We start from the raw sequence: 27965 nt of genomic DNA on the forward strand, positions 1-27965 counted from the left end.
ATGAGATTCAGCCAACATCCTTTCTTTCTTCTGCCTTTGCTCCTTGACTTCCCTTCCCATCCTCCATTTACCTTTATCTATCACAAGTCACCAAATTTGAACTTGATTTTAGGGCAAAATGAATACAGCTAACCTAAGAGTGAACTGAGAGTTTATGAAAGCAACAGAGTGCTTCTTTGTCTAAATAATTTTCATTGATTCTGCTGAAGAGAGGTGACTGAGGGAAAATGGTAAAATGCTAGATTGCTTATTAGGTAAACTAACGAAAACTGAAAATACCAGTGCAAAGCTGAAATAAGTTGTTCCCGAACGCCCAGTTTCTCCACTCCCATGCTCTAGGTGAAGAGACTACAGGGACAGCTCAGGAACACCTGCCCTGAAGAAGTTTTCAGCTATTCTAATCTTTGTCTTACCTCAGAAGAATATGAGGGTCCAGTGGGATAGAAGAAGCCAGCACCAACCAGTGGTTAGCATAAGAATCGTTAGGTACCGTTCTGCCACTATTATCCAACCCAAGCCATCACTAAAAATAAACCACCTAAGTGGAAACAGTGAACTTACTCTGCTGACAGCTTCAAGACCGAACCTGTCCCCACACCCACCCATTAAACTGCCAACCCTAAGGCTCATTTATAGAATTTCTCAAGCTGCGCCTGGGTGGAAGTAACAGAGGCATTGGCCATAGAATTTGGAGATTATAGAAGAAAAGGCTGACTCCGTATTTATTTCCCTCAAATTCAAGTATATATTTTTTGTCCCTTTCTACCATTATTACCAGATACTCTGTGTTTGTTTTAGTTTCTGTTAGTACGGATTTATTAGTCTTTGTTTTCAGGTACCAAATGGAGTTGCCTACCTTTTTCTTTGTCATTAGTGTCTGTCCTAGGTGGGAGAGACTTTTGTCTAAAAGGCTCATGAAGCTATGGAAAGAGTGCGCTTTTCTTTCCTTTCTTTCTTTTTTTTTAAATTCTCACCCGAGGATGTTTTTTATTACTGACTTGAGAGAGCGAGAGAAACCTTGATGTGACAGAGAAACATCAGTCAGTTGCCCCCGGGACACGCCCTGACCAGGGATCAGACTCGCAGCCCTTTGGGTGCACAGGACGATGCTCAGCCAGCTGGGCCAGCCGGGCCGGGCAGCAGGGCTCTTTTCTGATACCTGCAGAAAGATGACAGAGTGTAGAAAGCCTGAAAAAAATCATCTTAGCCTTGGTGTTTTGGGATATCCTTAATTTAAATATGCCTGCTTTATTGCCTTCTTTCTTTTGAGTGCCACGGGTTTCTACCTCTCTCCAAATCTGAGACCTTAAAGTAAGAGCGAAAAGTAAATGCAAGAAATTATTATATTTTTATATCAAGAGCTAAGCAATGTCAGTTACAGTTTGACAGTTTTACATTTTACTATTAAACATGACTCATGACTTCTGTGGGGTGTATAACTGAATCCATCAAACTGGGAACGGCCTCAGGGGCCCTATCTCTAAGGGAAAATGTTGGACTCTTGAGTCCTTAGATATTCTAATTTTGACAAATTGAATTTTCCTCAGAGCTCCTTATAGTTTCCCTTTTTCCTTTCTTCTTCGAGCAGTCTGTGGTGGCAGGGAATTTTTTAGATGTGTATAGAGACTCAGCCAAAGATTATTGCAAACTAATACAGGTGAGATTAAGCTCCAGTCTACTTCCTAAAGAAATGCTTCCCTCTCTTTCTTTTTCAACCCAGTACCCACACATTAAACTGTTGAATATTTAGCTTATGTTCTCCTTTGGCTTTGATGATCTTAAATGCTAAACATTAGGAAAGATCAAAGAGTCACCCACAGCTGCTTGCTTGTAAGAAACCAAAGGTTTTTGAATTCTTCTTTTAATCATGATTAATCCTTTGTATTCCAAATTATACCTAAGGTTGGGCCCTGAAGGCTGCCTGCCCAGTAGGTTGACCAGGATTTAAAATTAGGTGGGCTACTATTCCACTTTTAGAAGGAGCTACAATACTTTCATTTTTATTTACTTAGTTAATTTAATGCTTTGCTGTTGGTAAGACTTTTTTTTCAATTTAAAAATGGGTTCAGCCCTGGCCGGTGTGGCTGAGTGGATTGGGCACTGGCCTGTGAATAGAAGGGTCGCTGGTTTGGTTCCCAGTCAGGACACATGCCTGGGGTGCAGGCCAGCTTCCCAAGTGGGGACATGGGAGAGGCAGCTGATCCATGTATCTCTCACATGTTTCTCTCCCTCTCTTTCTCACTCCCTTACCCTCGCTCTAAAAGTAAATAAATAAAATCTTTTGTTTAATGCGTTCAGTCCATCCCACTTATTTCCTACTCTCCCCTCCCCTCCAGGCACTCGGGTTGACCCTAAGGGAACACAGTGTAGCCCTCCTCCTTGTGCTGTAGGTGTCTGTGCACCTTCTTAAGCTGAGCTTGAAATTTTCCATTCCTCAAGTATATGCTGTGCTGTCTGTCTTCCAACTTTCTTGACTTGGTGGGGTTTTTTTGTTTGTTTTTTTTTCCATCTTTCTGACTTTACAGTCCATGTCCAACATCTCCTTAGGAGAAGGTAGGTAAGGATCAAATGTCTTCCCTAAACCAGTACTGTTTCTCCTTGACCCTAACCCTATCTGCTAGCCATGGGAAAAATCTGGAGCGAGTACTAGTCCTTTGTAGGTTCCCCCTCAGTCCAACAGAAAGCATAGCTACATTAGAACAAAGGTAAAATTTAGGATTTCTTCTTGTATTTGAGAAGTACGTGAATGCGTTCTGTTCATATAGGTCTTACTACTGACATCACTTATTTGTTCTTTTACTCCCCATTCATTGGAAGCTATTTCCTTCTGTGGTTCTAGTATTTACTAACTTCATTATGAAATTAACCAGGAAAAATCTCAACCCTGACTGATATTACTGTGGCACTCATTGTGACTCAGTTGGATATTAGTCCTATTTTCAAGTTCATATGTAATCAATTCGGTGGAATGTACTTTTTGAGTGCTACTATGTGCTAGGTTCTGCACAAAGTACTGGAAATTTTTAGCAGAAAAAATTAAGAGGCCCTCGGTATCCTTCTGAGTTCAATTAATATTTTCCTACCTTTTCAGTTATTTGAATTACTGTTGTTATTCTGTATCCAAAAGTTCTAGACTTAATCCAATTCCTTATCCCTGATCACTACATCACTGTCACAGTTTCTCCCACAAGTACAGGAAAATAATTAACTTTGTTCTTTCACAAGGCTTTACCCAAAGATGTCAATAGAATACTTATCCTATTCAGAGAAATGTGTTTTAAAATTGCAAGTTATCACTCCTCTAGTTTTTCTTGTGTCTTTTAACCTCACCCAAAGTTTCTACCACTCAGATTAGATTTAAACAGGCTGCTTTTCCTCAACAAGGTTTTTTGGAGAAGTACAGTGTCTTTCCCACATTGGCTTCCTGAGATGAGCTCAGTTTTCCTGGCTCTCACAGCGGCTGTCGTTCTGATGTGATACAGGAGGATGTAGGCTCTTAATGAACGCCTTTGGCACTGCTTGTCAATTGCTTATTTCCCGGTTATGTTGCAGTAAAATATTAATTCACTGCTAAATTTGAGTTGACCTCTTAGTTGAGAAAGCAGCTTTGTTTTCCTGAAGGCAGGCTGACTTTTCTTGCATAACTTAGCACGCTGGTATGCCACCAAGTTTTGATCAGTGCGTAAAATGCACTTTTGCTAAAATTGTTATTACAATTTCAGCTTGACTTGCGGGCTGAGGAAGTCACACACTGTGTTCTGGAGTAGGATACAAGTTGATAGGAGTAAGAGGTAAGAGGCTGGGGCCAAAGAAGACTTGTGTTTCCTAAGCAGTTGAGAAGTTAGCCTAGTGAGTAGGTAGGTGAGTGAACAGTTAGCCAGGGAGAACATTTCTGCTTGTTGGCACAGGACCAAAGGCCACCAGAGAGACCATCTGAGAAACTGTTCTATACAAGTGCCTGCATTTCTATTGTTGCTGACTTGACTGTTAGGTTCTGAGTCTTTTAATCCCTTCAAATATACGTATTTTTAAACCTAGTAGCCAAATGTATGTTACGAATGCAGAAGGGTTGAGATCTCCTGATCTTGTGTGTTGGAAGCTGAACTAAAAGTTGACAACCAGGCTGTTGTCCTTCTGGCTCCTTCAGTAATTCACTGTGTAATTTGAGTGAGTCCTTTTGTCTCTTTGCCCACTTGACAGGTGAGGATGTGGCGCTTACCTTCATGTTCCTTCCAGGGATTAAGTAGGAAAAATGGCAAAGCCCTCTCACTTCCTTTGAAAAGGATATTACCTGATGTCAGAAGGAATAAAAGTAGATATATGCCTTTGCTCCCAGGTTCTTTGCAGGTCCTGCACAAACTCTGAGACAAGCTGAGACTGCCAACTTTAGATGTCCCCATGACAGGAATACCTCAGTGCTAAGAGACAGGCTCAGATGGCTGAAAAGGATGCATTCTCAGCTTAAGATCTGAGTTGTGCTAGGCACTCTCGGGACATAAAAGAAATACTTCTTGATGAACTGGGGTGCTCACAGCAGCAATGAAGAGGAAGTAGAACTTGCCCACTGTTTGTGCATTGTCTTCTCACAGGCTGAACGTAGTTCATGAAGTGTCTTCAACTATCCCTGGCTAATTCTTTTTCTGATCTCTTCTCAGCTTTTTAAAGAATATGCTGTTAACCAAAGATGTTACACCATCACTACTCCTTTGTAGAAGTTAAAGTGGATGTGAAGTGAGACATCAAGTACTGAAATAGAAAGTTATTCCTAAACCCCTTTGGGAGATTAAAAGTGCCAATGTAATTTTAAAGAAATATCTGGTAAAGAAAACTTTGATAACTGAATTTATAACTGACTTGGGGAGAGGCCATGTAGCTTAATAGTAAGGGCAGTTGAAATTGAATTTCCCCTTACTAGCTGGCTGACCACAGGAAAGTTGTTTAATTTAACCCGAGCCCCAGTTTTCTCGTCTGTAAAATAGGGATGCAGTAAAGCCGTTCGGTGACTACCCTATTTAAAACTGCCAGTGCATCACACCTTGCATTTTCTATTTTTCTTCCCTGTTTTGTATTTCTTCTTAGTACTTAACATAATTTAACATGCCGTGTGGTGAATTCATTTCTTTGTTTTGTTTCTCCTTTTCCCCCCAAAATATAATTTTCACGATCGCAGGAATTTTTATCTGTTTTGTTTATTGTCAGGCAAGTAGTAGGCACTCAATAAATATTTGTCCTTTAGAGTAGTTGTGAAGATTGAGAACTTTTATTGAATGGGATCTTATTGTCGCCCTTGGCACATACTAAGCATTTAGAAAGTGGTACTAATTATGAAATTTTCCGTGGCTCTAAGGAAGATAATGGAGGTCTAATTTATGTAACTGATTAGTATATAAACTATTTTGCTACAGAGTTTTGAAAAATTAATGTAAGTTAGAGCTCAGTTATATCAGATTGCAAGGTATAGATATTAGATGATCAGAACTTAAAAACGAAATATATTTTGTCATGTCTTATTCTTAGATTTATTTTACTCAAGATAACATATTCAAATTGTACCTAGAATGTATAATATTTGTAAAATTTTTCCTTATATTCTTATATTTATATATATTTTTTCTGTACTAGATTTTTAGTTCCCTCAAGTCAGGAAACTTGTCTTTTATCATATTTCTAGTCCCCAGTGCTTCTGTTTAGCTTATTTTTCTGTAATGCACAGGTTATATTCCTAAGACACTCAGGGTAATAAAAAATTCTGTTATAAAAATAATGGTTTTGCCCTGGCCAATGCGGCTCAGTTGGTTACGTGTCGTCCCACAAACCAAAAGGTCACCGGTTTGATTCCTGGTCTGAGCACATGCCTGGGTGGTGGGTTCCATCCCATGTCCGGGCACATGGACAAGGCAACCAACTGATGCTTCTCTCTCCCATCGATGGTTCCCTCTCTTTCTCCCTCCCTCCCCTGCTCTCTAAAATAAAGTAATTAATTAATTACTTAATTTGGAGAAGCACAGTTTCATTTTAGGGAGGGACGGTTAGGAACTAGAGAGCCCAACATACATCTTCTACCAGGGGCACTTTCACTGAGAATACATATATGTATGTATGTAAGTGTAAACCCTCACCCAGCTAAATCTGACATTTGATTACAATCACCCTTTAAGAATGATGCATTGGCCCCCCTTTTTTTTTTAATAACTAACCACATACTGCTTATTAAACATTCTTCTCAACTGTATCACCCATTGCTCTTACAGTGGAAAGGACCACTCAAGGTAACACTTGTTCGGTCAACATTCCTTCATTCGACAAATGTCTTAAGAACTTTCTGTGTACTTTCCACCATCTTTGCCCTGGTGATACCACGATCATGTTATTCTAAGTAAACTGAATGTTCCAGCTGGGGATCAGATTTCTGCTCCCTAATTAATTGATCCAATTTAGGTTATAAAATTTTGCATTTTGGATAAGTTCCTCTACTTTTACATCGTTATAACACAATGCGTATTTATTGTAGCAGGTTTTAACTGGTGCCTCCCTGCTTACACTCTGTTCACTTCTGAAGTACTTGCCAGATTACTCTTCATAAAATGTGACCAGAGACTTCTGGTAAACACAACAAAATGATCATGTCTGTTTATCTCCATCTTCTCCCAGGTCCCCTTTAAAATGACAACAAAGGAGTCAGAAAAAAGCATATGCTCATTGTAAAAAGGGGATGAGAAAGAGAGGGTGAGGACTAGCAAATGATGAAAAGAGCATTTCTCCTAAGGAAGAAACAAAATTGTCTGTGAAAGGAAATATAAATTTATGCTGTGAATATTTATATAGTCATAAAACTGTAAATAATTAACATTCTTTAACTTAAAAATGTGATATAACTGTTTTGGAAGAGAGGGGAGGAAAGAAGGTAGGAAAAACCATCTCCCATTTAAAAAAGCCAGTAGATAATAGCCAAAATAGGAAAATTAGTACATAAAAGTAAAAATGTGAAAGTTAATTATCAGAAGAAAAACAGCTAAAAGATTTGAAAGATAACTGCTTCTGGAGAGCAGAAATCAAGAGAGAAAATGGGGCATGAGGCTGCTATTTAACTTTATTAGCCATGTAATAGTCTAACTTTAAAAATTATGTATATGTAGTCCTTTGATTAAAATTAAATTTTAAAAGTTATCCCCTCTGTAATTCCCCTTACTCAAAAAGTTCAAAGGATTTCTATTTCCTGCCACACAGATGACAAATTCTTTGTCTTTTTTTCAGCCTAATTTTTATATTCTTGTCTGTATGAGCCTTTGCTTCCCACTGAACGGCTACCAGCCCTTGAACCCTGAGTTGCCTTTAGCAGAACCCCCTTCCAATCCCGAACCGTTTCCCACCTCTCCTCCTTTCAGAGAATCCTGTTGCTCTTCCTCTCAGGCCTAGTAGCCCCTATTTCTTCCCTAAGCTTTCCTGGTCTCCCCTTCCCAAGCTCAGGGACCCCTCCTAAAGAGCTGTGGCTCTAGTTGTCTGCACCATTCATTAGACACTTACACGGCCTTTTCTTGTTTCTGATGTTTGTTTCTCTTTATTTTTATTGTTGACACTATTGCAGATGTCCCAATTTGTAATGTTTTTGATGTCTTAACTCCCCAACTGGATTATAGGCTCCAACCAAGCAAGAAGGACATATTATTACCATTTTATATACATCTTTCACAGCGTTATGTTTGATAAGATATCTGTTTAATATTAGGTCCTCACTCAGCTGTCAAAAAGCTTTCTGTTTTGAGATCACTACTCTTTATTCTAGGCATGTCTCAAGACTCTGTACTTTGGTCTGAAAATCTCTATTTCTGTCAGCCTTACTGAGGTTGAAGGCCAAGACTTTATCTCTGCTGATGATACTATCCTTGGTTGGCATTGTTTTTACAAAACATAACATAGACAGTCAATCCCTGATCTCCCAAACCCTGTGGATGTTTTTAAGCATTCAAAATTTTTGTATTATCTGAGAGAAATGTTCACTTATTATTATCATCGCCATTTTGGGGAATTTTTGAGCTTTCTCCCTTTATACTCCTTGCCTTATGGTCCCTGTACAAAAACAAAAAATAAATAAAGCCCTCTGCAATTTCCACTGTTGGTCTTTGCACTCTGTGGTAAGAACCCCCTGGCTTTGCATGTGCCCTAGAGAGGCTTCATCAGTGACATATTCTCGCCCACTGAGCTAGCGCCCCAGTGTGACCTGAAACATTTAGGTCATGAGTTTTTGGTTTTGTTTTGTTTTGTTTTTAAATTTTATTTTTATTGTTTTTCTATTGCAATTGTCCCACTTTTTTCTTCTTTGCTACCCCCCACCCAGCCGCCCCTTCTCCCACAGTCAATCCCCACCCCGTCGTCCATGTCCTTGGGTTATTTATACACGTTCCTTTACTAAACCCTTCCCCTACCCCCTCTCTCTCCCTTCCCCCTCCCCCCTGATAACTGTTACTCTGTTCCTTCTTCAATTTTGTTCATTTGTCTGTGTTGTTCATTAGTCTTCTGTATCAGGTGATATCATATGGTATTTTTCCTTCATTGCCTGGCTTATTTCACTAAGCATAATTCTCTCTAGTTCCATCCATGCTGTCACAAATGGCAGGAGTTCCTCCTTTCTTTCTGCTGCATAGTACTCCATTGTGTAAATGTGCCACAGTTTTTTGATCCACTCATCTACAGATGGGCACTTAGGTTCTTTCTAGCACTTGGCTGTTGTAAACAGCGCTGCAATGAACATAGGGGTGCATAGGTTCTTTTTATTGATGTTTCAGGATTCTTCGGGTATAATTCTAGCAGCGGAATCGCTGGTTCAAAAGACAGTTCCATTTTTAGTTTTTTGAGGAAATTCCATACTGTTTTCCACAGTGGCTGCACCAGTCTGCATTCCCACCAACAGTGCAGTAGGGTTCCCGTTTCTCCGCATCCTCGCCAGCACTTGTTGTTTGTTGATTTGTTGATGATGGCCATTCTGACAGGTGTAAAGTGGTATCTCATTGTGGTTTTTATTTGCATCTCTCTGATGGCTAGTGATGTTGAGCATTTTTTCATGTGCCTATGGATCCTCTGTATGTCCTCCTTGGAGAAGTGTTGTCATTAGTTCTTAATCTTTTAGAGGACAATGAATGCTGTGAGAACATGTATTAAAACCTGGATCCTCCCCTCAGAAAAAAAATCTGTACACATAGCTGTATTAAAGTGTACCGAGGATTTCAGGTACAGTAAGGCCAACAGATGAGGAGGCGATTGCCATTGAAAAGATAATTTGTTACTTACAGTTCCCAAGAGAAGGGGGACACCGCACAGGGCTGCATAGGGAAGTGTCAGGGTTGCTCAGGGCACAGAATGAGGCGAGGGGAAAGATGAGTTCGCCAGAACCCTTGTTGGGATTTCTGGGGAAGAAATGGATAGGTACCGGGTAGGTACAGTGAGTTAGTTTAGGATGAGATAGTTTTGAATAATTCTGTCAGGTTCTGGACTATAGGATGGTCCCTAACTGTGTGTTCCTGGCCCTGGGTGCTTCAGGGCAGAGGAAATGTTGTCTTGATGAGTGAGTTTGACAAAGTGGTTGGGGGTATGGACTCTGGATTGGTTGGTTTGCATGTTCGCTATTGCTAGGAATTAGCTAATCCCGAAAGGGCAGTCCCTCAGTCCACCAGGCCCCCAAGATGTCAAAGCACTATAAGATATTATAGAAAACAAAAAGCACAATACAATAACATGCAGGCACACAAGTATATCTGCAGTTTCAGTGGTTTCTTGGACCTCCTGAAGCCCGTCTATGAACCCAAAGTTTAAAACCCAACTTGGGCCCTGGGAGCTCTGTGCCTCCGAATACAGTGTATGGATTTTGTTTACCTCTCCCTCGGAAGATCTCTAGTTAATTATCCGTTAAGACAAGAGAATGTAGCAATGGCTCAGTTTTTTTATGGTAAAGCTTTTATTTCTTTTAACTTTTATACTAAGAGCTTATTTGTGGGTGTTTTGTCCCAAGCAGGATAAGCCTGCATTCCCTAATTGCTGCATCAAATCTGTCCTCACAGGGCGTCCTGATGACATTTTAAATACGTGGAAATTTTTGAATGCATTAAAATGTCTGGTGCTGAGTCTCTGCTGCATATTTGCTCTGGCACCTGCTCCTCTCTTCTTGGAGTTTATCCCATTGCCTAATTCTGTACATTGTCTCCAAACCTTTCATTAAACATTGTTGGAAATTTTTGGTTTTTAACCTCAGCATCCCTACTTATCTATTGAACAGAAACAGAACCCTCTCTGACTTCTAGGCATTTTCTCGAGTAAAAAAGCTCCCCATCTTGCCTTTTCTGACTTTTCAGAGCATGAAATGGCTGTGCTAATCCTGTTGTCCTATAGGCAAGAGTCTTGCAGAGGCAGACAAAGGGGAAGGCCTACTCCCAGCTTGGATCTTCCAGAGGCCAGAGGGAGAAGCTTTTTAACATGATAACAACTTGCAGTCAGAAACTTACACACCCCTGCTTTGTTCTGACTGCACTTAGAAAGGAAGGAAACTCTCTTGGTGTGTGTTTCCTGCACATAACCATCTCAATGTCTTAGTGCCCTGAGTACTGTCCTGGGTAGATTTCCAGAGGCCGGGGACCTTCCTAGAGTTTCAGAAATCAAAACAGAAAGGGTTTTAGGAATTCTGGAAGAGTCCTTCTGCTGGTTGAGTGGTTATTTCTCAAAGCCAAAGATCCTTTGGCTTCAAGTCAGCAAATTGAGTTGCAGCCATGTGCTTTGTGCAAGGTGCTCTTCAGGGCACAAGGAATGAGAGGCACTTAAGTCTCTCAGAGGGGTTTAAGATAGTCCTTCCACTTAAGGGGCTAACAATCTTAATAGTAAGAATCACACTCAAGTGACCCTTTGTTTCTGTATTTAATACGGATTTACTGCATACTCTGTGTGGCAGAGCATCAAGATATTTTGTGTAAAGATAAGAAAATTGTGTGTCCTTCTTGTCAAGAATCTATTTATAATGTACCGTGAGGATTCAAGTTCGGGGAAAGGGTTGAGTGGGAATGGAACAAGCATACCTGGCTTGTAGGTTTTGAGTTGGACCTCTGGCGGACTGAATTTTATACCTGTCCTCAAGTGGAGTGAATAATGGTAGGGAGTGCTGCCTCAACAGGATGGCAGGAGATAGAGCAGAAGGAATGTGGCAGAATAAGAGAGAGAAACAAAATGCATGGGGCTTCCAAAGAGAAGATCATATCAGGTTAGGGAGAGCAGAAAAGACCTTTTAGGGAAAGGGGGTTGATAAAGTCCTTGAATGGGGAATAGGGGACAGGAAGATTTTAGCATATTAAAGGAGAGAAGAAGGAATCTAATAGTAGAAACAGTATGAGCAAAAGTATAAAAATAGGGATATATTTAAAACATTTACAAAACTATGTGAATAACGAGCAATGGGAGATAAGCACAGCAAGACAGATTACAGAGATTGTTGAGGGCCTTAAATAGCAGACCAAGGGATCCATCTCAGTGTAGGCAATGAGGGGCCATTAAAGCTTTTTGAGTAGATCAGTGACACAATCAAAACTCTGCTTTTAAAAATAAATTGATCTGGCATTGAAAGATGGATTGGAGAGGGGCGAGGAGAGAGGAAGATAGGTGACTTCTTAAGGGAGAAGGGCTCAGTGTTAATTGCAAGATCAATTCATGCTGGCTGTCATGCATTCTTTATGATGACCAGCAGTAGGGTTAGTCTTTAAAAGGCATGTGTAGCATGCTAGTGATGCTTGGAGGCATCCCTGAAGTACGATAGAAAGACACATACCATGTGATTTCACTCATATGTGGACTGTAATGAACAAACTAAACCAACAAGGAAAATAGAGACAGACTAAACAGATAGAGCAGGATGACAGCTAAGGATGAGGGGAGGGCAGTGGAGGGATCGAGCAAAAAAGAAAAAGGACTCATGGACATGGACAGCAGTGTGGTGGTTGCGGGAGGTCTAAGGGGACTAACTGGTAATGGGAAAAAATACCAAAAAAATAAGAGGAAAACTTTTTCTAAAATGGAAGTGAAAAGCCGACGCCTTCTCTTGAAATAGAAGGAAAGAGACCATGTAGGACCAACTGAAAATCGATGGCTAAGTGCACACAGAGAAATAGACACGTGCACTCAGAGCAAACCTCTTCTGCTTACAGCCAGGTAACCTAAAAGATGACCAATGTTTTGTGTTATGAAAATAGCTAATGTTGTGTGGGCAGGGATTTCTAATTCAGAAAAGCTTCCAGGAAGAGGTGGGATTTTATTTAGGTTTAAAGACTAGAAAGGCTAGTCTAGCTTCCAGTTGCATCCTTTTAGCAATGTCTCAATACAGGGCTTGTTCGTAATGCTTTCACACTTTGTGCTAGTATTAATATCTGAACAGTGGGTTTTAATTAGAAACTATTTCAAATTAGCTGTTGTTCTCCTAGAACCACACAGCATCTGCATGACTCTGGGGACTACTCAAATTTCTGAGCAGTTTGTGTTTTGAAACAGACCCACTTGCTATGCTTTTTGCCACTTATTTTTGCTCCATACTTACCACTAGTTGGTGCCTATACTTAAGAACAAATGTGTGGAATCTTTTCCCACATCAGGATCTAGAGCAGCGGTTCTCAACCTGTGGGTTGCGACCCCTTTGTGGGTCAAACGACCCTTTCACAGAGGTCGCCTAAGACCATCGGAAAACACATATATAATTACATATTATTTTTGTGACTCATCACTATGCTTTAATTATGTTCTATTTGTAACAATGAAAATACATCCCGCATATCAGATATTTACATTGCGATTCATAACAGTAGCAAAATTACAGTTATGAAGTAGCAACAAAAATAATTTTATGGTTGGGGGTCACCACAACATGAGGAACTGTATTAAAGGGTCATGGCATTAGGAAGGTTGAGAACCACTGATCTAGAGGAACAGACAGGCAAATAGGGCGGAATGCCTGAAAGGATCTTGTTGCTAAGATTTTTAGCAGTATCAGGATGTAGTTTTTACATAATTCCCAACCGCCTTTTTATAAGCAGCTGCCAATACATGCATTAGGAATTGCTAATGTTTTGACCTAACTCAGAAAACCACAGTCCCTTTACAAAAACCAAGTCAGCTGGATGTTTTATCTCGGTGTTGTGATTACAGATCCCAAAATGTATAACATTTCCCTTAGACCTACTTGTGGAAAACCTGCCAGATCGTTGATCTTACAAATGTTCCCATCATTCCTGAGGGAATGTGAAGTTGGTAGTCAAGATCAAGTATTCTTTAGTCCACTCTGTGACCTGACTTCACCCTTGACCTCCAAGCCCAAGGGGTTTCTTTGTTAGACTGTAGAGCTTAGCCTTTCTCCCTCTGGGTAGATAGTAATGTGGCAGTGATCACAGGAAGTGACACCATGCTGTCCTCGGAGCTCCAAAGTCTCCCCGAACCAAGCCAGGCTGTGGGGTTTGGTTCTGGGCCATCCCCTCTAGTAGGACGTCTCTTTCTTAGATGTTGGCCTTGACTGACTCAGCCCAGTAATGCTGCACCCCGAAATGTACAGGTGTGATTTGACAGGAGCTTTTCACCCTTTACGATCTGGGCCTCCTAATGAGAATGCAGGCTCATAGAGCAGTAATTCACGTGTAGGTGGCCTGTAAGGAAAGTTTTAACAAAAGAGTTGGTTAAGAAGCTGATTTATTTTCTTGCTTTAACTCTCTTGTCATGTGCTGACTGGGGGCGGCAGAGGAGAGGAGGGTGGGGAATGGCGCTGCCGAAAGCATTTATCTTCATCTCTGCCATCTCCCCGTGTTTATTACCCTGTGATCGACGGGTGAGGAAAGCTGCCAGTCAAACCCACGTTCAGCACATTTCCATTTCCCTTCTTTGCAGATTTTAGGCTTTTGAAATCTGCATCTTCTTTGCAACAGTAAAGGTTGTTTTTCTCCCACTGACAAGCCCAAGACCCTCTGGTCCAATTCCACTCACTTGCTCTCTACCAAACAATAAAAGCTGCGGGAGTCTCAGCAACTTGAGCCAAGTGATTGGTGAGAGCTGTTCAGTGTTTGAGTCAGTCAGTCGCTCTCTCTCTCTCTCTCTCACCTCTTTCTCCCTGAATCCTTTCTCCCGCCTCCCCCGTCTCCCTGCCCATCCTTATGCTGCTGAGGCACCCCCTTAAGCAGCTTCATTGTGCAACAGTGAGAGGGTAATAGCTTTCCTGGCTTCACTCGGGGACCTCCTGCCTAAGCCAGTGTCCTACCAGCAACAGGGTTGCTGGAACCTAAATATAGGAAATGCCAGGTTTGGAGGGATGTGGAAGTGGAGGTAGAGTGATTCTTAATACTCTCGTATCCACCTGCGTGTCTTCTGTCAGAGGTCGAGGTTTTAAGGAAACCCCTTCCTGGTGGGAGTGAATGCTAGGTTTTTTGTTTTGGGGTTGTTGGATTTTTTTTCTCTGTTTCTCCTGAAGGCTGTGGGTTTTAGAATGCTGGTCCTAAAAATTTTCTAGTACCGTGTGTTCTTGTGAGCTTATTTGTTTTTGTCTTAAATAATGTTTAGGGGTGGAAGAACGGTAATGATGTTCATTTCTTTGAAAATGCATGTTCTGCTTTCATAATTACTCATTCCAATTACATCATTAGTGTAAGTGTAGATAATTGCTTCATTAGATTGTATGTATTGAAGAAGGGGCAGGTCTACAGAATGGTGAAGAAAATGGGCCTCAGCTTTGTCATCTTACCACACAGGAGCGTCTTAGCTTGACTTCAGAGAGCTAGGAGGTACCAGCTGCCCGGTCAACAGTCAGGATTAATCCTGGGTTTTATTGTGGTGGGAGGAAGGAGTGAGGACCCAGTGACGAGCAGCTTGCTTCCTTTGCTACATGTAGAGTGGTAATAATATATTGCTGAACTCCAGATGACACTGTTACCTTCAAGGCAATGGGACTGAATCATTGGCAGTCCTTGAGTTAGGAAGCAGAGTAGTCTTGCGGCAGCCCTACCACCTTCGGACTTTCTGAGGCTCACTTAGGTCTAATGGCATGAGCCTTATGCTCTGTTTGACCTCTTTGAATGGCTTATTAAGGGAAAATGGCCATGCCAGCCCTAGAGGTTACATTCTCCCATCAGACCTAACTACCTCCCTGTAGAGTTCGATATGACTCTGATTTCACACCATGCTGTGAATGACTTTGTGTGCATGCTGTCTAGCTGTGCATCTCCTCTTGATTTCAGGGCATGTTAAAAACGAATATAAATACTGCATGCTTCTACTTATGTGAGGTATCTAAAACAGTCCAATTAATAGAAACAGGAAGTAGAATTGTGGTTTCCAGGGACTGGGGGCAGGGGGATTGTTGTTTAATAGGTATAGAGTTTAAGATTTGCAAGGTGAAAAAATTCTGGGGCTCTGTTTCACAACATTGTGACTATATGAGAGTAACATTACTGAACTGTAACTTAAAATGGTTAGGATGGTAAATTTATGTTATGTGTTTTTTTTAACCACAATTTTTAAAAGTTAATACCAGATTCTTTATACTGCTTACTCTGAGATCAGAGGAGATTGGGTGCATTCAGGGTGGTAGGGCCGTAGACACTGGTTGTATTGCTTACTCTGCATAGGAAGGCTGTATCTGTACCTACTGCTCTGGTCCTAATGAACATCAGATTAATTTCTCTTCCTTCTCTTGGCCTGTTTTATTCTTTAATTTCCTTTATTTATTTTTAGAGAGGGGAAGGGAGGGAGAAAGAGGGAGAGAAACATTGATTAGTTGCCTCTCATATAGAGACTGAATCCACAACCCGGGCATTTGCCCTGATTGGGAATCGAACCAGTAGCCTTTCTCTTTGCAGGACATCACCCAATCAACTTGAGCCACACTGGTCAGAACTCTCTTGGCCTGTTTTAAAGCTATTCTGCTATGGCTACATAAACCTGGTTTGAAATATTGTTTTGATATTTAAAAGGAAAAAAAAATCCTCAGCCAAGGATATGTTTCTTAATTTTAGAGAAGGGAGAGGCAGAGAGAGACAGACAGACAAACAGACAGACAGACATCGATGTGAGAGAAGCATCAATCAGTTGCCTCTCGTATGCGTCCCAACCGGGGATCAAACCCACAACCTTTCGGTGTAGGGAACTATGCTCCAACCAACTGAGCCACCTGGCCAGGGAGAGAATGTTTTCAATGAGAGTAATACCTAAAAATATTTCATGGCTGTTTTTTCCTTACCTGCACACTATCTGTATTTGAGGCCTTAACCGATTTCCTTGTTGAGTTCTCGGACTATCATTTGTTGTTTTCATTGGCCTCATCCAATGCCTTTGACCTCAACAATGTAGTTCTTAGGTCTGCCCCTAAAGTTCGTGATTTGTGTGTGGACTAATGCTACCGGTGTTCTTAGGAGCAGGAGCTTTGGAGCCTTTAGGAGTTTGTTGGTCAGTCAAATTATGTTGATTTAGGGGCCCAGTTCCTACTAAGAGAATGTCATTGACATCTATATCTACAAGATATTTATCCTTTAATTTATGTTAAATATATTTCAAACGAATGTTGTCTAACGATTGACACTAGTTTAAGTGACCAGTTAGAACAGTTATTAAACAGGCTGAATCTCATCAGACCACACACTTTTTACTGAGAACATTTCCTGTGTCAGAATTATAAACATGCACATGATACCTGTTGGGAATTTTATTTTTGTGTTTTTACAGAAAATGATGTCCCTTAATACTTTTATTTTAGCCTCAGGAAAAAATGACTTGGTTTTAACTATAAGTAATATACTCAAAATTGACCTTTGAAAACCTGCTTTTTCCTTCAAAAGGAAATAATTCTGTTCCCCTCAGACTCTTTTATGATTGCTAGGGTTAGTGAAGTGTATTTTCTATAATTAAAAAAACATTCTTATTCTCATGTGAACCTGTGGTTCAGTTATAAACATATAATGGGACATTATTCAGCTATAAAAAGGAAGAAAGTACTAATACATGCTATAACATAGATGAACTTTGAAAACACTCAGCTAAATAAAAGAAGCCAACACAAACAGCCACCTGTTGTGTGATTGCATTTATATGAAATGTCTAGAAGAGGCAAAACTGTAGACACAGAAAATATATTAGCGGTTGCCTATGTTTAGGGAGGGAATGGGGCAGAGGAGAGGAGAATGACTGTTTATGGGTAAGATATAGGGGGAAGAGGGGGATGAAAATATCTTGAAATTAAATGGTAGTAATGGCTGTTGGGCAGTTGATTTTGATAATGGTTGCACAACTATGTGAGTATACTAAAAACCCTTCCATTGTATATGTTAAGTAAGTGAATTGTATGTTGTGTGAATTATGCATAAATAAAGCTGTTATATTTAAACAAACTATAGATTGGTCATTTTCCTCAATGTCAAAACCATAAATGGGAACTGACAGAAACTTCTGTCGTTGGAAGAAATCTTGTTGTCTGCCATCAGGGACTCTTTCTAGGTTCCCAGGCTGTAGAAAAATGGACTGTACTCTTTGATGAGACTTATAAAATGGTGGTAAGGTGATAAAGTAAGTGTGACAAGTGTTTAGTTATACCCCGTTCTTAGAACAAATATAAAGACTAATTTGAATGAAACTTTCTGGAAAGAAGTGTTCTTCCTAGGATGCCATTCAGTATATACTTAAGAGGAGAAGAATGCTTTTCAGATCTAAATGATACTGTGTCGTATTGCTCTAAGAAGACTTTTTTTTTAGACAGAAGCCGATATATTATAAAGAACTCAAACAACCTATAAGAAAAGACTTAAAATAGCCAAACATACAAATGCACATAAGATGTGGGTAGGCAGTGCACACTAAAAGAAATAGTGAGCCAATAAACAAATAAAAAGATGCTCACCAATACTCTAATAAATTATTAAAGAATTGCAAAGAGATACCCAAAATGGGATTGCTGATTTTTTACTTCACAAACTGACCCAAATTTATACTGAATAGTATTTATTAGTAATATCCTTACTGAAATTAATTTACGTACTATATAGTTCACCTATTTAAAGTATACAGTTCAGTGGTTTTTAGTGTTTCCACTAGAATTGTGCGACCATTGCCCCTATCTATATATTTCAGATCATTTTTATCACCTGCTAAAATCCCCATGCCCGTTAGCATTAACTTCCCCCATCACTTCCCCTGCACTCTCCAGCCCTAGGCAGCCTCTGAGCCACTTTTTGTCTCTGTAGCTTTGCCTGTTCTAGATATTTCACTTAAATGGAATCATACAATATGTGGTCTTTTGTGCTTAGCTTTCTAAGAAGAATTTTGAAAAGTTAAGTTGTTCAGTTGCACATACCCTGGGGTTTCGAGTCTCAGTTCTACTGACCAATTAGCAAGCTGGTTCTTGGCTTTATAGGACAACCAAGCAGAAAGGCAACAGTTAGCGTTTCCCGGCTGATGAGTGTTTGCACCCGAGCCCCATTCTTGTTCTGTCTTCCCAGCAGCAGCACAGAGGTGCCCGTTCTGAATGAGGAGCCTCAAATTGAACAATTTCATAGGACCGAAATATATTTTGTTTCCTTCTTTGTAACTTGCCCTTTCTTACCCTCCCAAATTAGCTTTTATGATAGATTTGCTAATGATTCCCTTTGTTCCATATTTTCACTGCACTGTTGAATCATTGTCTTCATCTCCCTGCTCCTAGAACAGATCTTGGAGAGAGGTGGAAAAAAAAATCTGTTTTGATAAAAAGGCTTCTAATTCTCCTTTCCAAGCAACAGAAGAGAGGAGTCTGAGCGAAGCAGTGGGAGAGAGATGCATGCAGGCTCTCAGGCTTGGTCTCAGGCTTGGGAGAGTTCGCCTACCGTGTGACTCTCATGACTATTAAGATTTTAGTCCAAACTCAATCCCGAGGCTTCTGTCCTACAAGTTGAAGATCTAACTCAGAGAATGACACTTGGCAGCTTGGATTATGCCATTGTTGCTCTCTGATAGTAGGCCGGGATCACTGGACTTAAGTTTCCTTACCTTCCCCCCTTGTTTTGTCGGGGGTCAGAATAATCCTTATTTACTCTTTCACTCTGAAGCTCCAGGAAAAGAACTCTGTGGCTGACTAATAGTACCCTTAAGGACAGCTGCTGTTTCCTAGAACACGAATGACAGTCTTAGTGTCTCTCTCTTTCTCTCTCTCTCTCTCTCTCTCCCCCCCCCACCCCCTCCCTCATTAATAGACCTTTAAAGAGCAGTGTAGGTTTACAGAAAAATTGAGTGGAAAGTACAGAGAATGCCTGTACCTTCTCCCCCAGCACACACGCATAGTCTCTCCCACCATCCACATCCTGCATTAGAGTGGTACATTTGTTATAATTCATGGACATTGACATGTCATTATTACCCAAAGTCCATAGATTACATTAGAGTTCACTCTTAATGTAAGTTCTGTGGGTTTTATCAAATGTATAATGACATTTATTCACCATTATAGTCTTATACAAAATAAATTACTGCCCCCAAACTCTCCTTGTGCTCGAGCTGTACATCCCTCCCCGCCCCCAAACCCCTGGCTACCACTGATCTTTTTACTGTGTCCATAGTTTTGACTTTTCCAGAATGACACATAGTTATAATTATACAGTATATAGCTTTTTGCTTCTTTCACTTAGCAATATGTATTTAAATTTATTGCATATCTTTTTGTCACCAGAAAGGGTCTGGGACTGATATAGGTCTGCCCTCGCATGGTCTGGAATGTGTGGGTTCTTGACTTCATGGAGGAAAGATTTCATCACACGAGTCCTGGTGATTTTGATGGTCTGTTTATTAAAGCTGGGGTCAGTGAAATAAAGAAATAGAAGAGGCAAGATCACAGCAACAGGCATGAGCCTAGGCAGAGCTGCCTTGGCTCTTTGGGAACGTGAGGAAGAGTTGAATCTAGGAGAGACTGCCTTAGCCCTTTAGAAAGACAGCCACAAAGACAGGAGAAGTGATCCAGCTGGGCTACGCAGACTCTGGAAACAAGTTACAGAGGCAGAAGAAGGCCCTCGGAGACAGGGTCATGGGGTTAGCCTGGGATGAGCTGCCGCTGCGTGCTGCTCCCCTGGTTGCAAGTCTCCTGGGAACCTTTAGAGCTTAGGAGAAAGAAAGCAAAGATACATGCCTGAAAAAAGAAGGGAGGACTCACATGTACTTAAGGGAAAGCACGTATTAGGTCCTTTGTCTTAAGAGTTATATCTGTTTTCTAAAGGTGAGGAATTTTAAGTGAGGTCTCAATCAGAATATTCATCGGCTTTCCATGTGTGTCCTTTGATATGCTAGTGCATCAAAATGAGCTTATAGAAGGGTCATTCTCTGGGCAGTTTCACCTTCAAAGAATGTCATCGAAGAGGTACTAGGATCAAGGCTAGCCTGCCCCCAGCAACGTCTAGAATGTGTAAACCATTTGCTCCTAAGTGTACTTGGTTAGGGAAGACAAGACCTGGTGATTTATTATCTGGCTGTAAATTGCTCCACCATTTACCTGCCTGTCTCAGTTTTCCCATTCCACTTGCCAAGGAATTTTCCTACCTTATTATTAACCTGCTTTATTTTCATGGCTTGATGCCTCATTTATTTTTAGAGGTGAGAAAAATATTCCATTGTATAGATGTGCCACAGTTTATCAATTCTGTTAAATCTTGGTTGCTTCTAAGTTTTGGAACTTATGAATAAATAAAACTGCTTTAAATATCCATGTGTGGATATATGCTTTCAATTCATTTGAATAAATACTAAGGAGCATGATTTCTGGATCATCTGGTGAGAGTATGTTTAGTTTTCCAAGAAACTGCCAAACTCTTCCAAAGTGGAAGACATTTTGCATTCCCACCAGCAGTGAATGAGAGTTCCTGTTATTTCACATCCTCTTCAGCATTTGGTGTTATCAGTGTTTTGGATTTTAGTTATTCTGATAAGTGTGTAGTAGTTTCTTATTGTTGTTTTAATTTGCAATTGCCTAATGGGGAATGATGTTGAACCTCTTTTCATATGCTTATTTACTATCTGTATATCTTCTTTGGTGAGGTGTCTGTTCAGATACTTTGCCCGTTTTTAAAGTCAGGTTCTTTTTTTTTTTTTTTTTTTTTTTAATGGTTGAGTTTTAAAAGTTATTTGTATATTTTGGATGCCAGTTCTTTATTAGATAAGTATTTTGCAAAGATTTTTTTACCCCAGTCTATCACTTGTCTTTTCATTCTCTTTTAATAGTGTCTTTTTTTTAGAACAGTCTTAGTTTTACAGAAAAATTGAGCTTTTACAGAGCAGAGGTTCTACATTTTAACGAAGTCCAATTTGTCAACTTTTTCTTGCATGGATTGTACTTTTGATGGCGTGATCTTAAAAGTCTTTGCCCAATCCAAGATCACATAATATTTTTTCCTAGGAATGTTATAGTTTTGTGTTTTATGCCTAGTTTTATGATTCCATTTCAGTTAATTTTTGTGAAAAGTGTAAGGTTTGTGTCTAGATTCATGTTTTTTGGGATGTGGATATTCAGTTTTTTCAACACCATTTTCGGAAAAGACTATTCTTTCTTGCTTGAATTGCCCTCGTACCTTTGTCACAGACCTGTTTACTGTATTTGTGTGGGGTTATTTCTGGCTTTTTATTCTGTTCCATTTATCTTATCTATCTGTTATTTTGCCTAGTCCTCACTATCTTGATTACTGTAGCTTTATGGTAAGTCTTGAAGTCAGATAGTGTCAGTCCTCCAACTTTGTTCTTCCTCACATATTGTGTTAGCTATTCCAGACCTTTTTGCCTTTCCAGATAAACTTTAGAATCAGTTTGTCAGAATTTATAAAGTAGTGTTCTGGGATTTTGATTGGGATTACATTGACTGTATACAGTAGTCCCTCTCTATGTCGCGGTTCACTTATTGTGGCCTCACTGTATTGCAGGATTTTTTAAAATGTTATATTATTTATCGCGGATTTTTGCTATATCGCGGTATTTTGCGGTACTGTATACGTATATTGTTAAAGTTATGTAGGTTTAAGAGTGTAGAATATGTTCAAGAACATAAGTAGTGTTTATAAAAGTGTGGAAAAGGTTAATAAGGGACTGGGAACGGTTTATAAGTGTGTGGGAAGGGTTTATAAAGCCTAAAATATATATATAAATACTAAAATAAATGTAAGGTTTCTACTTCACGGATTTTCACCTATCGCAGGGGGGTTTAGGACGTAATACCTGCGATAACTGAGGGGATACTGTAGATCCAGTTCGGGAAAATTGACATCTTAACATTATTGAGTCTTCCTAATATTTATTGAAAACCTTTTTTGATCTTTTATGATTTATCAGGGTTTTGTAGTTTTCATCATATACATCTTACACATAATATTTTTAGATTTATACCTAAGTATTTCTTTTTTTGGTCTAATATAAATGATATTGTATTTTTAATTTCAAATTCTAATTTTCCATTTGCTCATTGCTGGTGTAGAGGAAAGCAGTTGACTTTTTGTATATTAGCCTTGTATGCTGCAACCTTGATATAATGGCTTAATTGTTCCAAGAGTTAACTTCTTTGTTATTTGGGATTTTCTACATAGGCAATCATATAATCTGTAAATAAAGGCAACTTTATTTTTTCCTCTCTAATCTCTTACCTCTTATTTACTTTTCTTGTCTTATTGCACTAGCTAGGACTTCTGGTACAATATTGAAGAGGAGTGGTTAGAGGAAATATCCTTGTTTGTTCCCAGCAAGGAGAAAAGCATATAGTTTTTCACAGTAACTATGATTTTATTTTATTATTATTTTATTATTTTTTATCAGCATCGCAGATTTAATGACTCAAGAAAGCAAAAGGATGTTATTTTCTACTGTTCTGAAAAATGGCATGTAGCAGTTGCTATAGCAAGAGCTGAGTGTTAGTTTTTTTTTTTTTTTAATTAATTTATTTGGGTGACATTGGTTAATAAGATTATATAGATTTCAAATGTATATTTCTATGATACACGATCTGTACACTGTATTGTGTGCCCACCACCCAACGTCAAATAATCCTTTGCCCCCCATACACTTGTATGATTTTAGCTGTAGACTTTTATAAAATTGAGGAAGTCCTCTCTTCCTGGTTTGATGATAATTTTCATCATGAATAGATCTCAGATTTTGTCAAATGCTTTTCCTGCATCAGTTCATATGATCATAAGATTTTCTTTATCCTGTTGAGGTAGTGGATTATATTTGATTTTCAAATGTGAAATCAGTCTTGCATACCTGAGGTAAGTCCCACTTGCATTTATAATATAAACATTTTTTAATACATTTTTTTTGGAATTGATTTGCTAATACATTGTTCAGGATTTTTGCTTGTATGTATGTATATTCATGAAAGATATTAATCTGTAGGGTTTTTTTTTTTAATGGCTGTCCCTTTTTGTTTTAAAGATTTTATTTATTTTTAGAGAGAGGGGAAGAGAAGGAGAGAAACATCAATGTTAAGGTTGCCTCTCATGCACCCCAACTGAGGACCTGGCCTGCAGCCCAGGCATGTGCCCTGACTGGGAATCAAACCAGCAACCCTGTGGTTCACAGGCCAGTGCTCAATCCACTGAGCCACACCAGCCAGGGCTGTGGTTTTTAATTTTTATTCAATGTCTTTATCTGGTTTTGGTATTGAGGTAATGCTGGCCTCATAGAATGAGTCAGGAAGTATTCCTACTTCTGTTTTCTGGAAAAAGATTATAAAGATTTGATAGAATTTCTTCCTTAGATGTTTGGTAGAACTTACCAATGAACCTACCTGGGCCTAGGTGCTTTCTGTTTTGGGACGTTATTAATGATTGAATCAATTTAATAGATTTAATGATTGAATCAATCTATTAAATTGTGTAAATTATGGTAGACTGTATCTTTCAAGGAATTGGCATGTTTCATCTAGGTTATCAGATCTGCAGGTGTCGAGTTGTTTATCATAGTCCTTCATTATTTTTTTAGTGTCCATAGGATCATTAGTCATGTCCCCCCTTTTGTTTCTGATGTTAATAATTTGTGTTGTGTCTCTTCTATTCCTAGTTACCCTGGCTAGAGGTTTATTGATTTTATTAATCTTTTCCAAGAACCAGCTTTTGTTTTCATTGATATTTTTTCTCTATTGATGTCTTCTTTGTAGTTTCATTGATTTCTGTCTAATTTTTATATATTTTCTTCTGCTTACTTTGGATTTAATTTGCCCTTCATTTTGTTTCCTAAGGTAGAAGCTTAAGTTATTGATTTTACAATAGATATTTCTTCTTTTCTAATATAGGCATTCTTTGCGGTAAATTTCCCTTTTGGCACTGCTTTTGCTGTACCCCAAGATTTTAATAAGTTGTATTTTCATTTAGTACAAAATATTTTTAATAATAAATTTTTAAAGATTTTATTTATTTATTTTTAGAGAGAGGAGATCGGACGGATAAAGAAAGGGAGAGAAGCATCACTCAGTTGCCTCTCACACTCATCCTATTGGGGACCTAGCCCACAACCCAGACATGTGCCTTGACCGGGAATCAAACCAGTGACCTCTTGGTCTGCGGACAATGCCCAGCCCTGAGCCACATGAGTCAAGGCTCAAAATATTTTAAAATTTCTCTTGAGATATTTTCTTTGAGCCATGTATTACTTAAGGTGTTGCTTAATTTCCAAGTATTTTAGGATATTCCAGTTATCTTTTTATTACTGATTTCTATTTTAATTCTCTTGTGATCTGACAGCATACTTTGTAAAGAGTCCAGGGCTTAGACAATTGACCTTAATTCTAAAATTAAGTGATTCTTCCTCTTGGTGCTACGACATTATTTGGGCCAGTCTCTTACAAAAGGACCTCTGTGTGCTGTTGATTACAGAGCTGTACCCATAGAGGAAAAGCATAGTGATTGGTGTAAATGATCCAAATTAATTTTAATGGTGGTAATTTATTAGACACTTATTATTTGCCATCACATTACATTAATTGTTTCAGTAAGTTCTCCCAACAGCCCTATATGTTGTAGGTATTATTACTGTTATTATAAGGGGAGGGCAGGGATGCTGCTAAACATCCTACGATGCCCAAGACCCATCCCACCCCCTAAACCAAGAGTCATCTGGCCCAAAATATCAACACTGGGGGTTGAGAAACCTGAGGCTAGCTTGTTCCTTGTTATGGAGAAAACCCTGTGGCCTCAGAAATCCCTCAGCAGTCTCTCAGGGTTTGGTTTCTGAGGCTAAGTGCCTCCTATGTAAATACTTTGTAGCAGTCCATTTCCTCATTCCGGCTCGTTACCTGTACCTTCACCTTAGTGGCCAGCGTCCTACTAAGTGGTTGGGTGATACTTTTTCTTTCTGATGTTCCGAGAGGCAGGCCTGGTTCTTGCAAAGAGAATCTGGTGACACTGCTCTAATCTGTTGCTGGCATCTTTAGCTCCCTAATCTATATTTACATGGCACTGAAAACGGATCCTCTCTGGTGCCAGGCTTCTTTTCTTCTCAGCACTCTGGCACTATTGGCAGAGAACACCTCCCCAGTCACTTCTACGCACGTTTATTTTGTTGCACAGCTATTCTCCAGGAGACGTTCCTTGAGGCCTGCACAGGACGCTCCTGGAGCTGTGGGTTGGAGTCTTCTGAGTCGTTACTGTTATCGGTCGCAGGTCCACAACTCATAAAGCATCTGGTGTTTTCCTTAATTGACTTTCCGTTCATAGCTTTCATCTTCTCTCCCGTATTTTAGCTCCTAGAATTTGTGTTTTTTTTTTTTTCCTTCATTTATTTTCTTCCTTCTTTCAGTAAGTAGCATTTCTTTCATCGTATACTGAGAGGATCGACTTACCTTCTTCCATTTTAGGTTACATGCTTTTCTATGAGAAGCAGAAGAAAATGATAAGGAACTGAAGTAATTTGAGAGACACTGGTGGTCAGAGGGAGATGTCAACCATCTAGATAAGCAAGCCAGGGGAACAGTTCACAAGCTCAGTGGAACTGAGCCTGGGTCAAAGTGAAATGGAATAATTCTGTCCTGGGAAGCGCAGGCCAACCAAGCCTGTCTCTCAGAACATCAGGAAGGAAAAGTACCACCCTGTTAAAAAAAAACCTAACCATTTAGTAGGCCTGTGGCCAGTAAGGTGAAGGCATAGTCCTGGGGAAGACCTTAGAACTAAAAAATGGTTTTCATTATCAAGCAGACCTGTAAAAATCAAGAAAGTGCTTATTAAGGAAGTCCTGTAGGACTCTTAACCTCCTCTCGACCCAGAAGTTTAGCCGAAGTTTCCAATCAGATGTAATTATTATAGAAGGGCATGTAGTTACCTCATTTGGGTGCTGTGCCACAGGACCCTTGATAGGTGTTTGAAGTCAGTGGACTCATTGACAGCACCCCCAGGTGCTGTCTTCCTCAGGCCTTAGGGAAATCATGAGCACTTGGGTCTGTCTTCGACTCTGTAAGCTATTAAAGAATATGCTGCTTTGGGGGTATTGTTTTCTCTAGAACAGTATTTCTCAACCTCTATTTCATTATTATCTTCCTGAGGAGCCTTTTTAGACATTTTTTCCTAATCTTCTCTACACCCATGAAATTTTAATATCATAGTTATGCTGTATACCTGTTTATATACTGCAATACTTGGGAAGGGAACTAGAAATCGTACTAAGAATTTTTTCCCCCATGAGCTAGTTTTCATCCTCAGGAGGGCAGTAATGCCCATATTGAGAATATATAACCTAGAAGTATTATCATCTCGGAAATGAGCTGTTACAGTTCTTGTACCTTTCTTTACAAATTGAAACAGGACACTATTAGTAAACTAATGTTGGAAAGTCTTCTCCTGCATTGGCCTGCAGGAACTAGAGAAGAGTACTTTTCTGATACTTCATGGCTTGTATAGAAGACGTTTTCTCTCTGAACAATCTCTTGACCATTTGAGAGGAAAGAATTGGAAAAAACCCAGGATTAACAGAGCAATAAATGCAGTTTTCTAAAAGTAAAAAGAAGAAGAAGAAGAAACAGATGACGAGACACTTTGCGGTGATATGCAGAGGAGGAATACGGTGATACTGAAGAATGTGGGTATAAAATTGTCCACTGTCCCGAGACGAGTACGCTCTAGCAAGTTTAGTTTCTCAGAAGTAGGGATTGCTTTGCAGCAGAGAATACCATTTAGGTTGTCGATCATGAGCATACAAGGATGTTCTCCCAAGTGGGTTTGGCTCTGTCTGATCAGAAGGGTGGTTGTGTATGAAACGCACCTTGGAAGGAGGAGGAGGAAATGACATGTTCATGTAAATGAAATACAACTGCAAATTAAAGTGTCATCCTGTTAAAAAAAAAATCCATTTTTTTATTTAATTGGGTACCAAGGAAAAAGTGTCATACAGAAGTGTGTTTCTCAGGGCAAGTTAAGCTGTGAGATGTTACAAGTGAATCTGGATTCAAGGATTTTCTTGTGCTGTAGGGGGTTTGGGGTTATAAAATATTGTCTTAATAAAAATATTTTGATGCTGGAAAACTAGGCTTAAAAATTTCTGCTGTGTTACATGACAGGGGTACAGAAGAAATTAACAGTTACTACATTTGTTTCTTACTGTCTGTCTATCCAATCAACTGTATGGTGGCTGCCTCTTCCCTGGAGGAAGCCTCCTTTTGACGTGTTTTATTAGGAAGATGGTCATATATTAAGGAGGAGATGCTTTCTCCCAAAGAGTGCTGCTTACCACAAAGACATCCAGGGACTAAAATGCTTTTCTGTGTTAATGGTGTCCTCTCATTTTTTTCACTTTTTGTTTCTCCCGTTTTTATGAAGATTCATCTGTCTCTCTTAAATTGTGAGCTTACTAGATAGGATATATACAGTGTCTGCGACACTGTTGGCATAAGTAGATGTTAATAATGGGAAGGGCTGATGAATGGGACCATATTTCCATGCAGAATTGTTCTTTAGAAACATGTCTGGTTTCTCTTTGAGACGGGGACGTGACAG

General features: G+C 39.6%; 1 protein-coding gene across 6 annotated transcripts in view; it reads left to right on the top strand.

Moving 5' to 3' along the window:
* Positions 1-27965, top strand: part of AMBRA1 (autophagy and beclin 1 regulator 1) — a 170488-nt gene that overhangs the window by 100466 nt on the left and 42057 nt on the right. The gene's annotated exons all lie outside the window — the stretch shown is intronic.

This window comes from Furipterus horrens, unplaced genomic scaffold (genome assembly GCF_987537825.1).
Source record: "Furipterus horrens unplaced genomic scaffold, mFurHor1.1.pri manual_scaffold_2, whole genome shotgun sequence".
In the NCBI taxonomy this organism is placed as follows: Eukaryota; Metazoa; Chordata; class Mammalia; order Chiroptera; family Furipteridae; genus Furipterus; species Furipterus horrens.